Source organism: Argiope bruennichi, chromosome 11, assembly GCF_947563725.1.
Source record: "Argiope bruennichi chromosome 11, qqArgBrue1.1, whole genome shotgun sequence".
NCBI lineage: Eukaryota > Metazoa > Arthropoda > Arachnida > Araneae > Araneidae > Argiope > Argiope bruennichi.
This window is the reverse complement of record NC_079161.1, coordinates 6,006,053-6,021,935: the sequence shown is the minus strand read 5'-3', so window position 1 is coordinate 6,021,935 and position 15,883 is coordinate 6,006,053.

Below are 15,883 nucleotides of genomic sequence, written 5' to 3'. Positions count from 1 at the left end.
CCACTTCTTCATTTATTCGTGTATATTCAATAATGGGGCAAATCTCTGCAAGAAAGCCATGTGTATATCGAGAAGAATGAGACTACGCATGCCCAGAATCCCGGACCGAATTTAGACATTTATTTCTTTAATTCCTTTATTTTGGAAATATTTTTAAGTAAAAGTATGAAATCTTTGTAGATTCTAATCAAAATATTACAACTTGAAAAGAAAAAAAAAATAATATATTCAATACGTAAAATTAAAAAAATAATAATAAAATAAAGTTACAAAAAGCGAAAGCAAAACGATCGCCGGTGGAGGGGATCGAACCTATTGCCACTGTTTGGTAGCTCGATACTCGGACCACTAGGCAAGCTACGATTCGTTGTGGGTTGGAATTGAGAGCCACTTCTTCATTTATTCGTGTATATTCAATAATGGGGCAAATCTCTGCAAGAAAGCCATGTGTATATCGAGAAGAATGAGACTACGCATGCCCAGAATCCCGGACCGAATTTAGACATTTATTTCTTTAATTCCTTTATTTTGGAAATATTTTTAAGTAAAATTATGAAATCTTTGTAGATTCTTATCAAAATATTACAATTTGAAAAAAAAAAATAGTATATTCTATACGTAAAATTAAAAAAATAATAATAAAATAGAATTACAAAAAGCGAAAGCAAAATGATCGCCGGTGGAAAGGTTCAAACCTAATGCCACTGTTTGGTAGCCCGATACTCGGACCACTAGGCAAGGTGCGATTCGTTGTGGGTTGGAATTGAGAGCCACTTCTTCATTTATTCGTGTATATTCAATAATGGGGCAAATCTCTTCAAGAAAGCCATGTGGATATCGAGAAGAATGAGACTACGCATGCCCAGAATCCCGGACCGAATTTAGACATTTATTTCTTTAATTCCTTTATTTTGGAAATATTTTTAAGTAAAATTATGAAATCTTTGTAGATTCTTATCAAAATATTACAATTTGAAAAGAAAAAAAAATAGTATATTCTATACGTAAAATTAAAAAAAAAATCATAAAATAAAATAACAAAAAGCGAAAGCAAAACGATCGCCGGTGGAGGGGATCGAACCTAATGCCACTGCTTGGTAGCTCGATACTCGGACCACTAGGCAAGCTGCGATTCGTTGTGGGTTGGAATTGAGAGCCACTTCTTCATTTATTCGTGTATATTCAATAATGGGGCAAATCTCTGCAAGAAAGCCATGTGTATATCGAGAAGAATGAGACTGCGCATGCCCAGAATCCCGGACCGAATTTAGACATTTATTTCTTTAATTCCTTTATTTTGGAAATATTTTTAAGTAAAATTATGAAATCTTTGTAGATTCTTATCAAAATATTACAATTTGAAAAGAAAAAAAAATAGTATATTCTATACGTAAAATTAAAAAAATAATAATAAAATAAAATTACAAAAAGCTAAAGCAAAATGATCGCCGGTGGAGAGGATCGAACCTAATGCCACTGTTTGGTAGCTCGATACTCGGACCACTAGGCAAGCTGCGATTCGTTGTGGGTTGGAATTGAGAGATACTTCTTCATTTATTCGTGTATATTCAATAATGGGGCAAATCTCTGCAAGAAAGCCATGTGTATATCGAGAAAAATGAGACTACGCATGCCCAGAATCCCGGACCGAATTTAGAAATTTATTTCTTTAATTCCTTTATTTTCGAAATATTTTTAAGTAAAATTATGAAATCGTTGTAGATTCTTATCAAAATATTAAAATTTGAAAAAAAAAATAGTATATTCTATACGTAAAATTAAAAAAATAATAATAAAATCAAATTACAAAAAGCGAAAGCAAAATGATCGCAGGTGGAGGGGATCGAACCTAATGCCACTGTTTGGTAGCTCGATACTCGGACCACTAGGCAAGCTGCGATTCGTTGTGGGTTGGAATTGAGAGCCACTTCTTCATTTATTCGTGTATATTCAATAATGGGGCAAATCTCTGCAAGAAAGCCATGTGTATATCGAGAAGAATGAGACTACGCATGCCCAGAATCCCGGACCGAATTTCGACATTTTTTTCTTTAATTCCTTTATTTTGGAAATATTTTTAAGTAAAATTATGAAATCTTTGTAGATTCTTATCAAAATATTACAATTTGAAAAGAAAAAAAAATAGTATATTCTATACGTAAAATTAAAAAAAATAATAATAAAATAAAATTACAAAAAGCGAAAGCAAAATGATCGCCAGTGGAGAGGATCGAACCTAATGCCACTGTTTGGTAGCTCGATACTCGGACCACCAGGCAAGCTGCGATTCGTTGTGGGTTGGAATTTAGAGCCACTTCTTCATTTATTCGTGTATATTCAATAATGGGGCAAATCTCTGCAAGAAAGCTATGTGTATATCGAGAAGAATGAGACTACGCATGCCCAGAATCCCGGACCGAATTTCGACATTTTTTTCTTTAATTCCTTTATTTTGGAAATATTTTTAAGTAAAATTATGAAATCTTTGTAGATTCTTATCAAAATATTACAATTTGAAAAGAAAAAAAAATAGTATATTCTATACATAAAATTAAAAAAAATAATAATAAAATAAAATTACAAAAAGCGAAAGCAAAATGATCGCCAGTGGAGGGGATCGAACCTAATGCCACTGTTTGGTAGCTCGATACTCGGACCACTAGGCATTCTGCGATTCGTTGTGGGTTGGAATTTAGAGCCACTTCTTCATTTATTCGTGTATATTCAATAATGGGGCAAATCTCTGCAAGAAAGCCATGTGTATATCGAGAAGAATGAGACTACGCATGCCCAGAATCCCGGACCGAATTTAGACATTTATTTCTTTAATTCCTTTATTTTGGAAATATTTTTAAGTAAAAGTATGAAATATTTGTAGATTCTAATCAAAATATTACAACTTGAAAAGAAAAAAAAATAATATATTCAATACGTAAAATTAAAAAAATAATAATAAAATAAAGTTACAAAAAGCGAAAGCAAAACGATCGCCGGTGGAGGGGATCGAACCTATTGCCACTGTTTGGTAGCTCGATACTCGGACCACTAGGCAAGCTACGATTCGTTGTGGGTTGGAATTGAGAGCCACTTCTTCATTTATTCGTGTATATTCAATAATGGGGCAAATCTCTGCAAGAAAGCCATGTGTATATCGAGAAGAATGAGACTACGCTTGCCCAGAATCCCGGACCGAATTTAGACATTTATTTCTTTAATTCCTTTATTTTGGAAATATTTTTAAGTAAAATTATGAAATCTTTGTAGATTCTTATCAAAATATTACAATTTGAAAAAAAAAATAGTATATTCTATACGTAAAATTAAAAAAATAATAATAAAATAAAATTACAAAAAGCGAAAGCAAAATGATCGCCGGTGGAAAGGTTCAAACCTAATGCCACTGTTTGGTAGCCCGATACTCGGACCACTAGGCAAGGTGCGATTCGTTGTGGGTTGGAATTGAGAGCCACTTCTTCATTTATTCGTGTATATTCAATAATGGGGCAAATCTCTGCAAGAAAGCCATGTGGATATCGAGAAGAATGAGACTACGCATGCCCAGAATCCCGGACCGAATTTAGACATTTATTTCTTTAATTCCTTTATTTTGGAAATATTTTTAAGTAAAATTATGAAATCTTTGTAGATTCTTATCAAAATATTACAATTTGAAAAGAAAAAAAAATAGTATATTCTATACGTAAAATTAAAAAAATAATAATAAAATAAAATTACAAAAAGCGAAAGCAAAATGATCGCCGGTGGAGAGGATCGAACCTAATGCCACTGTTTGGTAGCTCGATACTCGGACCACTAGGCAAGCTGCGATTCGTTGTGGGTTGGAATTGAGAGATACTTCTTCATTTATTCGTGTATATTCAATAATGGGGCAAATCTCTGGAAGAAAGCCATGTGTATATCGAGAAGAATGAGACTACGCATGCCCAGAATCCCGGACCGAATTTAGAAATTTATTTCTTTAATTCCTTTATTTTGGAAATATTTTTAAGTAAAATTATGAAATCGTTGTAGATTCTTATCAAAATATTAAAATTTGAAAAAAAAATAGTATATTCTATACGTAAAATTAAAAAAATAATAATAAAATAAAATTACAAAAAGCGAAAGCAAAATGATCGCCAGTGGAGGGGATCGAACCTAATGCCACTGTTTGGTAGCTCGATACTCGGACCACTAGGCATTCTGCGATTCGTTGTGGGTTGGAATTTAGAGCCACTTCTTCATTTATTCGTGTATATTCAATAATGGGGCAAATCTCTGCAAGAAAGCCATGTGTATATCGAGAAGAATGAGACTACGCATGCCCAGAATCCCGGACCGAATTTAGACATTTATTTCTTTAATTCCTTTATTTTGGAAATATTTTTAAGTAAAAGTATGAAATCTTTGTAGATTCTAATCAAAATATTACAACTTGAAAAGAAAAAAAAAATAATATATTCAATACGTAAAATTAAAAAAATAATAATAAAATAAAGTTACAAAAAGCGAAAGCAAAACGATCGCCGGTGGAGGGGATCGAACCTATTGCCACTGTTTGGTAGCTCGATACTCGGACCACTAGGCAAGCTACGATTCGTTGTGGGTTGGAATTGAGAGCCACTTCTTCATTTATTCGTGTATATTCAATAATGGGGCAAATCTCTGCAAGAAAGCCATGTGTATATCGAGAAGAATGAGACTACGCATGCCCAGAATCCCGGACCGAATTTAGACATTTATTTCTTTAATTCCTTTATTTTGGAAATATTTTTAAGTAAAATTATGAAATCTTTGTAGATTCTTATCAAAATATTACAATTTGAAAAAAAAAATAGTATATTCTATACGTAAAATTAAAAAAATAATAATAAAATAGAATTACAAAAAGCGAAAGCAAAATGATCGCCGGTGGAAAGGTTCAAACCTAATGCCACTGTTTGGTAGCCCGATACTCGGACCACTAGGCAAGGTGCGATTCGTTGTGGGTTGGAATTGAGAGCCACTTCTTCATTTATTCGTGTATATTCAATAATGGGGCAAATCTCTTCAAGAAAGCCATGTGGATATCGAGAAGAATGAGACTACGCATGCCCAGAATCACGGACCGAATTTAGACATTTATTTCTTTAATTCCTTTATTTTGGAAATATTTTTAAGTAAAATTATGAAATCTTTGTAGATTCTTATCAAAATATTACAATTTGAAAAGAAAAAAAAATAGTATATTCTATACGTAAAATTAAAAAAAAAATCATAAAATAAAATAACAAAAAGCGAAAGCAAAACGATCGCCGGTGGAGGGGATCGAACCTAATGCCACTGCTTGGTAGCTCGATACTCGGACCACTAGGCAAGCTGCGATTCGTTGTGGGTTGGAATTGAGAGCCACTTCTTCATTTATTCGTGTATATTCAATAATGGGGCAAATCTCTGCAAGAAAGCCATGTGTATATCGAGAAGAATGAGACTGCGCATGCCCAGAATCCCGGACCGAATTTAGACATTTATTTCTTTAATTCCTTTATTTTGGAAATATTTTTAAGTAAAATTATGAAATCTTTGTAGATTCTTATCAAAATATTACAATTTGAAAAGAAAAAAAAATAGTATATTCTATACGTAAAATTAAAAAAATAATAATAAAATAAAATTACAAAAAGCTAAAGCAAAATGATCGCCGGTGGAGAGGATCGAACCTAATGCCACTGTTTGGTAGCTCGATACTCGGACCACTAGGCAAGCTGCGATTCGTTGTGGGTTGGAATTGAGAGATACTTCTTCATTTATTCGTGTATATTCAATAATGGGGCAAATCTCTGCAAGAAAGCCATGTGTATATCGAGAAAAATGAGACTACGCATGCCCAGAATCCCGGACCGAATTTAGAAATTTATTTCTTTAATTCCTTTATTTTCGAAATATTTTTAAGTAAAATTATGAAATCGTTGTAGATTCTTATCAAAATATTAAAATTTGAAAAAAAAAAAATAGTATATTCTATACGTAAAATTAAAAAAATAATAATAAAATCAAATTACAAAAAGCGAAAGCAAAATGATCGCAGGTGGAGGGGATCGAACCTAATGCCACTGTTTGGTAGCTCGATACTCGGACCACTAGGCAAGCTGCGATTCGTTGTGGGTTGGAATTGAGAGCCACTTCTTCATTTATTCGTGTATATTCAATAATGGGGCAAATCTCTGCAAGAAAGCCATGTGTATATCGAGAAGAATGAGACTACGCATGCCCAGAATCCCGGACCGAATTTCGACATTTTTTTCTTTAATTCCTTTATTTTGGAAATATTTTTAAGTAAAATTATGAAATCTTTGTAGATTCTTATCAAAATATTACAATTTGAAAAGAAAAAAAAATAGTATATTCTATACGTAAAATTAAAAAAAATAATAATAAAATAAAATTACAAAAAGCGAAAGCAAAATGATCGCCAGTGGAGAGGATCGAACCTAATGCCACTGTTTGGTAGCTCGATACTCGGACCACCAGGCAAGCTGCGATTCGTTGTGGGTTGGAATTTAGAGCCACTTCTTCATTTATTCGTGTATATTCAATAATGGGGCAAATCTCTGCAAGAAAGCTATGTGTATATCGAGAAGAATGAGACTACGCATGCCCAGAATCCCGGACCGAATTTCGACATTTTTTTCTTTAATTCCTTTATTTTGGAAATATTTTTAAGTAAAATTATGAAATCTTTGTAGATTCTTATCAAAATATTACAATTTGAAAAGAAAAAAAAATAGTATATTCTATACATAAAATTAAAAAAAATAATAATAAAATAAAATTACAAAAAGCGAAAGCAAAATGATCGCCAGTGGAGGGGATCGAACCTAATGCCACTGTTTGGTAGCTCGATACTCGGACCACTAGGCATTCTGCGATTCGTTGTGGGTTGGAATTTAGAGCCACTTCTTCATTTATTCGTGTATATTCAATAATGGGGCAAATCTCTGCAAGAAAGCCATGTGTATATCGAGAAGAATGAGACTACGCATGCCCAGAATCCCGGACCGAATTTAGACATTTATTTCTTTAATTCCTTTATTTTGGAAATATTTTTAAGTAAAAGTATGAAATATTTGTAGATTCTAATCAAAATATTACAACTTGAAAAGAAAAAAAAATAATATATTCAATACGTAAAATTAAAAAAATAATAATAAAATAAAGTTACAAAAAGCGAAAGCAAAACGATCGCCGGTGGAGGGGATCGAACCTATTGCCACTGTTTGGTAGCTCGATACTCGGACCACTAGGCAAGCTACGATTCGTTGTGGGTTGGAATTGAGAGCCACTTCTTCATTTATTCGTGTATATTCAATAATGGGGCAAATCTCTGCAAGAAAGCCATGTGTATATCGAGAAGAATGAGACTACGCTTGCCCAGAATCCCGGACCGAATTTAGACATTTATTTCTTTAATTCCTTTATTTTGGAAATATTTTTAAGTAAAATTATGAAATCTTTGTAGATTCTTATCAAAATATTACAATTTGAAAAAAAAAAAATAGTATATTCTATACGTAAAATTAAAAAAATAATAATAAAATAAAATTACAAAAAGCGAAAGCAAAATGATCGCCGGTGGAAAGGTTCAAACCTAATGCCACTGTTTGGTAGCCCGATACTCGGACCACTAGGCAAGGTGCGATTCGTTGTGGGTTGGAATTGAGAGCCACTTCTTCATTTATTCGTGTATATTCAATAATGGGGCAAATCTCTGCAAGAAAGCCATGTGGATATCGAGAAGAATGAGACTACGCATGCCCAGAATCCCGGACCGAATTTAGACATTTATTTCTTTAATTCCTTTATTTTGGAAATATTTTTAAGTAAAATTATGAAATCTTTGTAGATTCTTATCAAAATATTACAATTTGAAAAGCAAAAAAAATAGTATATTCTATACGTAAAATTAAAAAAAAAATCATAAAATAAAATAACAAAAAGCGAAAGCAAAACGATCGCCGGTGGAGGGGATCGAACCTAATGCCACTGCTTGGTAGCTCGATACTCGGACCACTAGGCAAGCTGCGATTCGTTGTGGGTTGGAATTGAGAGCCACTTCTTCATTTATTCGTGTGTATTCAATAATGGGGCAAATCTCTGCAAGAAAGCCATGTGTATATCGAGAAGAATGAGACTACGCATGCCCAGAATCCCGGACCGAATTTAGACATGTATTTCATTAATTCCTTTATTTTGGAAATATTTTTAAGTAAAATTATGAAATCTTTGTAGATTCTTATCAAAATATTACAATTTGAAAAGAAAAAAAAAATAGTATATTCTATACGTAAAATTAAAAAAATAATAATAAAATCAAATTACAAAAAGCGAAAGCAAAATGATCGCCGGTGGAGGAGATCGAACCTAATGCCACTGTTTGGTAGCTCGATACTCGGACCACTAGGCAAGCTGCGATTCGTTGTGGGTTGGAATTGAGAGCCACTTCTTCATTTATTCGTGTATATTCAATAATGGGGCAAATCTCTGCAAGAAAGCCATGTGTATATCGAGAAGAATGAGACTACGCATGCCCAGAATCCCGGACCGAATTTCGACATTTTTTTCTTTAATTCCTTTATTTTGGAAATATTTTTAAGTAAAATTATGAAATCTTTGTAGATTCTTATCAAAATATTACAATTTGAAAAGAAAAAAAAATAGTATATTCTATACGTAAAATTAAAAAAAATAATAATAAAATAAAATTACAAAAAGCGAAAGCAAAATGATCGCCAGTGGAGAGGATCGAACCTAATGCCACTGTTTGGTAGCTCGATACTCGGACCACTAGGCAAGCTGCGATTCGTTGTGGGTTGGAATTTAGAGCCACTTCTTCATTTATTCGTGTATATTCAATAATGGGGCAAATCTCTGCAAGAAAGCCATGTGTATATCGAGAAGAATGAGACTACGCATGCCCAGAATCCCGGACCGAATTTCGACATTTTTTTCTTTAATTCCTTTATTTTGGAAATATTTTTAAGTAAAATTATGAAATCTTTGTAGATTCTTATCAAAATATTACAATTTGAAAAGAAAAAAAAAATAGTATATTCTATACGTAAAATTAAAAAAAATAATAATAAAATAAAATTACAAAAAGCGAAAGCAAAATGATCGCCAGTGGAGGGGATCGAACCTAATGCCACTGTTTGGTAGCTCGATACTCGGACCACTAGGCATTCTGCGATTCGTTGTGGGTTGGAATTTAGAGCCACTTCTTCATTTATTCGTGTATATTCAATAATGGGGCAAATCTCTGCAAGAAAGCCATGTGTATATCGAGAAGAATGAGACTACGCATGCCCAGAATCCCGGACCGAATTTAGACATTTATTTCTTTAATTCCTTTATTTTGGAAATATTTTTAAGTAAAAGTATGAAATCTTTGTAGATTCTAATCAAAATATTACAACTTGAAAAGAAAAAAAAATAATATATTCAATACGTAAAATTAAAAAAATAATAATAAAATAAAGTTACAAAAAGCGAAAGCAAAACGATCGCCGGTGGAGGGGATCGAACCTATTGCCACTGTTTGGTAGCTCGATACTCGGACCACTAGGCAAGCTACGATTCGTTGTGGGTTGGAATTGAGAGCCACTTCTTCATTTATTCGTGTATATTCAATAATGGGGCAAATCTCTGCAAGAAAGCCATGTGTATATCGAGAAGAATGAGACTACGCATGCCCAGAATCCCGGACCGAATTTAGACATTTATTTCTTTAATTCCTTTATTTTGGAAATATTTTTAAGTAAAATTATGAAATCTTTGTAGATTCTTATCAAAATATTACAATTTGAAAAAAAAAATAGTATATTCTATACGTAAAATTAAAAAAATAATAATAAAATAAAATTACAAAAAGCGAAAGCAAAATGATCGCCGGTGGAAAGGTTCAAACCTAATGCCACTGTTTGGTAGCCCGATACTCGGACCACTAGGCAAGGTGCGATTCGTTGTGGGTTGGAATTGAGAGCCACTTCTTCATTTATTCGTGTATATTCAATAATGGGGCAAATCTCTGCAAGAAAGCCATGTGGATATCGAGAAGAATGAGACTACGCATGCCCAGAATCCCGGACCGAATTTAGACATTTATTTCTTTAATTCCTTTATTTTGGAAATATTTTTAAGTAAAATTATGAAATCTTTGTAGATTCTTATCAAAATATTACAACTTGAAAAGAAAAAAAAATAGTATATTCTATACGTAAAATTAAAAAAAAAACCATAAAATAAAATAACAAAAAGCGAAAGCAAAACGATCGCCGGTGGAGGGGATCGAACCTAATGCCACTGCTTGGTAGCTCGATACTCGGACCACTTGGCAAGCTGCGATTCGTTGTGGGTTGGAATTGAGAGCCACTTCTTCATTTATTCGTGTGTATTCAATAATGGGGCAAATCTCTGCAAGAAAGCCATGTGTATATCGAGAAGAATGAGACTACGCATGCCCAGAATCCCGGACCGAATTTAGACATGTATTTCTTTAATTCCTTTATTTTGGAAATATTTTTAAGTAAAATTATGAAATCTTTGTAGATTCTTATCAAAATATTACAATTTGAAAAGAAAAAAAAAATAGTATATTCTATACGTAAAATTAAAAAAATAATAATAAAATCAAATTACAAAAAGCGAAAGCAAAATGATCGCCGGTGGAGGGGATCGAACCTAATGCCACTGTTTGGTAGCTCGATACTCGGACCACTAGGCAAGTTGTGATTCGTTGTGGGTTGGAATTGAGAGCCACTTCTTCATTTATTCGTGTATATTCCATAATGGGGCAAATCTCTGCAAGAAAGCCATGTGTATATCGAGAAGAATGAGACTACGCATGCCCAGAATCCCGGACCGAATTTAGACATTTATTTCTTTAATTCCTTTATTTTGGAAATATTTTTAAGTAAAATTATGAAATCTTTGTAGATTCTTATCAAAATATTACAATTTGAAAAGCAAAAAAAATAGTATATTCTATACGTAAAATTAAAAAAATAATAATAAAATAAAATTACAAAAAGCGAAAGCAAAATGATCGCCGGTGGAAAGGATCAAACCTAATGCCACTGTTTGGTAGCCCGATACTCGGACCACTAGGCAAGGTGCGGTTCGTTGTGGGTTGGAATTGAGAGCCACTTCTTCATTTATTCGTGTATATTCAATAATGGGGCAAATCTCTGCAAGAAAGCCATGTGTATATCGAGAAGAATGAGACTACGCATGCCCAGAATCCCGGACCGAATTTAGACATTTATTTCTTTAATTCCTTTATTTTGGAAATATTTTTAAGTAAAAGTATGAAATCTTTGTAGATTCTTATCAAAATATTACAACTTGAAAAGAAAAAAAAATAGTATATTCTATACGTAAAATTAAAAAAATAATAATAAAATAAAATTACAAAAAGCGAAAGCAAAATGATCACCGGTGGAGGGGATCGAACCTAATGCCACTGTTTGGTAACTCGATACTCGGACCACTAGGCAAGCTGCGATTCGTTGCGGGTTGGAATTGAGAGCCACTTCTTCATTTATTCGTGTATATTCAATAATGGGGCAAATCTCTGCAAGAAAGCCATGTGTATATCGAGAAGAATGAGACTGCGCATGCCCAGAATCCCGGACCGAATTTAGACATTTATTTCTTTAATTCCTTTATTTTGGAAATATTTTTAAGTAAAAGTATGAAATCTTTGTAGATTCTTATCACAATATTACAACTTGAAAAGAAAAAAAAATAGTATATTCTATACGTAAAATTAAAAAAATAATAATAAAATAAAATTACAAAAAGCGAATGCAAAACGATCGCCGGTGGAGGGGATCGAACCTAATGCCACTGTTTGGTAGCTCGATACTCTGACCACTATGCAAGCTGCGATTCGTTGTGGGTTGGAATTGAGAGCCACTTCTTCATTTATTCGTGTATATTAAATAATGGGGCAAATCTCTGCAAGAAAGCCATGTGTATATCGAGAAGAATGAGACTGCGCATGCCCAGAATCCCGGACCGAATTTAGACATTTATTTCTTTAATTCCTTTATTTTGGAAATATTTTTAAGTAAAAGTATGAAATCTTTGTAGATTCTTATCAAAATATTACAACTGGAAAAGAAAAAAAAATAGTATATTCTATACGTAAAATTAAAAAAATAATAATAAAATCAAATTACAAAAAGCGAATGCGAAACGATCGCCGGTGGAGGGGATCGAACCTAATGCCACTGTTTGGTAGCTCGATACTCGGACCACTAGGCAAGGTGCGATTCGTTGTGGGTTGGAATTGAGAGCCACTTCTTCATTTATTCGTGTATATTCAATAATGGGGCAAATCTCTGCAAGAAAGCCATGTGTATATCGAGAAGAATGAGACTACGCATGCCCAGAATCCCGGACTTAATTTAGACATTTATTTCTTTAATTCCTTTATTTTGGAAATATTTTTAAGTAAAATTATGAAATCTTTGTAGATTCTTATCAAAATATTACAATTTGAAAAGAAAAAAAAATAGTATATTCTATACGTAAAATTAAAAAAAAAATCATAAAATAAAATTACAAAAAGCGAAAGCAAAATGATCGCCGGTGGAAGGGATCGAACCTAATGCCACTGCTTGGTAGCTCGATACTCGGACCACCAGGCAAGCTGCGATTCGTTGTGGGTTGGAATTGAGAGCCACTTCTTCATTTATTCGTGTATATTCAATAATGGGGCAAATCTCTGCAAGAAAGCCATGTGTATATCGAGAAGAATGAGACTACGCATGCCCAGAATCCCGGACCGAATTTAGACATTTAATTCTTTAATTCCTTTATTTTGGAAATATTTTTAAGTAAAATTATGAAATATTTGTAGATTCTTATCAAAATATTACAATTTGAAAAGAAAAAAAAAATAGTATATTCTATACGTAAAATTAAAAAAATAAAAATAAAATAAAATTACAAAAAGCGAAAGCAAAATGATCGCCGGTGGAGGGGATCGAACCTAATTCCACTGTTTGGTAGCTCGATACTCGGACCACTAGGCAAGCTGCGATTCGTTGTGGGTTCGAATTGAGAGCCACTTCTTCATTTATTCGTGTATATTCAATAATGGGGCAAATCTCTGCAAGAAAGCCATGTGTATATCGAGAAGAATGAGACTGCTCATGCCCAGAATCCCGGACCGAATTTAGACATTTATTTTTTAATTCCTTTATTTTGGAAATATTTTTAAGTAAAAGTATGAAATCTTTGTAGATTCTTATAAAAATATTACAACTTGAAAAGAAAAAAAAATAGTATATTCTATACGTAAAATTAAAAAAATAATAATAAAATAAAATTACAAAAAGCGAAAGCAAAATGATCGCCGGTGGAGGGGATCGAACCTAATGCCACTGTTTGGTAACTCGATACTCGGACCACTAGGCAAGCTGCGATTCGTTGCGGGTTGGAATTGAGAGCCACTTCTTCATTTATTCGTGTATATTCAATAATGGGGCAAATCTCTGCAAGAAAGCCATGTGTATATCTAGAAGAATAAGACTGCGCATGCCCAGAATCCCGGACCGAATTTAAACATTTATTTCTTTAATTCCTTTATTTTGGAAATATTTTTAAGTAAAAGTATGAAATCTTTGTAGATTCTTATCAAAATATTACTACTTGAAAAGAAAAAAAAATAGTATATTCTATACGTAAAATTAAAAAAATAATAATAAAATAAAATTACAAAAAGCGAATGCAAAACGATCGACGGTGGAGGGGATCGAACCTAATGCCACTGTTTGGTAGCTCGATACTCTGACCACTATGCAAGCTGCGATTCGTTGTGGGTTGGAATTCAGAGCCACTTCTTCATTTATTCGTGTATATTCAATAATGGGGCAAATCTCTGCAAGAAAGCCATGTGTATATCGAGAAGAATGAGACTGCGCATGCCCAGAATCCCGGACCGAATTTAGACATTTATTTCTTTAATTCCTTTATTTTGGAAATATTTTTAAGTAAAAGTATGAAATCTTTGTAGATTCTTATCAAAATATTACAACTGGAAAAGAAAAAAAAATAGTATATTCTATACGTAAAATTAAAAAAATAATAATAAAATAAAATTACAAAAAGCGAATGCAAAACGATCGCCGGTGGAGGGGATCGAACCTAATGCCACTGTTTGGTAGCTCGATACTCGGACCACTAGGCAAGCTGCGATTCGTTGTGGGTTGGAATTGAGAGCCACTTCTTAATTCATTCGTGTATATTCAATAATGGGGTAAATCTCTGCAAGAAAGCCATGTGTATATTGAGAAGAATGAGACTGCGCATGCCCAGAATCCCGGACCGAATTTAGACATTTATTTCTTTAATTCCTTTATTTTGGAAATATTTTTAAGTAAAAGTATGAAATCTTTGTAGATTCTTATCAAAATATTACAACTTGAAAAGAAAAAAAAAATAGTATATTCTATACGTAAAATTAAAAAAATAATAATAAAATAAAATTACAAAAAGCGAAAGCAAAATGATCGCCGGTGGAGGGGATCGAACCTAATGCCACTGTTTGGTAGCTCGATACTCGGACCACTAGGCACGCTGCGATTCGTTGTGGCTTCGAATTGAGAGCCACTTCTTCATTTATTCGTGTATATTCAATAATGGGGCAAATCTCTACAAGAAAGCCATGTGTATATCGAGAAGAATGAGACTGCGCATGTCCAGAATCCCGGACCGAATTTAGACATTTATTTCTTTAATTCCTTTATTTTGGAAATATTTTTAAGTAAAAGTATGAAATCTTTGTAGATTCTTATCAAAATATTACAACTTGAAAAGAAAAAAAAAATAGTATATTCTATACGTAAAATTAAAAAAATAATAATAAAATAAAATTACAAAAACCGAAAGCAAAACGATCGCCGTTGGAGGGGATCGAACCTAATGCCACTGTTTGGTTGCTCGATACTCGGACCACTAGGCAAGCTGCGATTCGTTGTGGGTTGGAATTGAGAGCCACTTCTTCATTTATTCGTGTATATTCAATAATGGGGCAAATCTCTGCAAGAAAGCCATGTGTATATCGAGAAGAATGAGACTGCGCATGCCCAGAATCCCGGACCGAATTTAGACATTTATTTCTTTAATTCCTTTATTTTGGAAATTCTTTTAAGTAAAAGTATGAAATCTTTGTAGATTCTTAACAAAATATTACAACTTGAAAAGAAAAAAAAATAGTATATTCTATACGTAAAATTAAAAAAATAATAATAAAATAAAATTACAAAAAGCGAAAGCAAAATGATCGCCGGTGGAGGGGATCGAACCTAGTGCCACTGTTTGTTGGCTCGATACTCGGACCACTAGGCAAGCTGCGATTCTTTGTGGCTTCGAATTGAGAGCCACTTCTTCATTTATTCGTGTATATTCAATAATGGGGCAAATCTCTGCAAGAAAGCCATGTGTATATCGAGAAGAATGAGACTGCGCATGCCCAGAATCCCGGACCGAATTTAGACATTTATTTCTTTAATTCCTTTATTTTGGAAATATTTTTAAGTAAAAGTATGAAATCTTTGTAGATTCTTATCAAAATATTACAACTTGAAAAGAAAAAAAAATAGTATATTCTATACGTAAAATTAAAAAAATAATAATAAAATAAAATTACAAAAAGCGAAAGCAAAACGATAGACGTTGGAGGGGATCGAACCTAATGCCACTGTTTGGTAGCTCGATACTCGGACCACTAGGCAAGCTGCGATTCGTTGTGGGTTGGAATTGAGAGCCACTTCTTCATTTATTCGTGTATATTCAATAATGGGGCAAATCTCTGCAAGAAAGCCATGTGTATATCGAG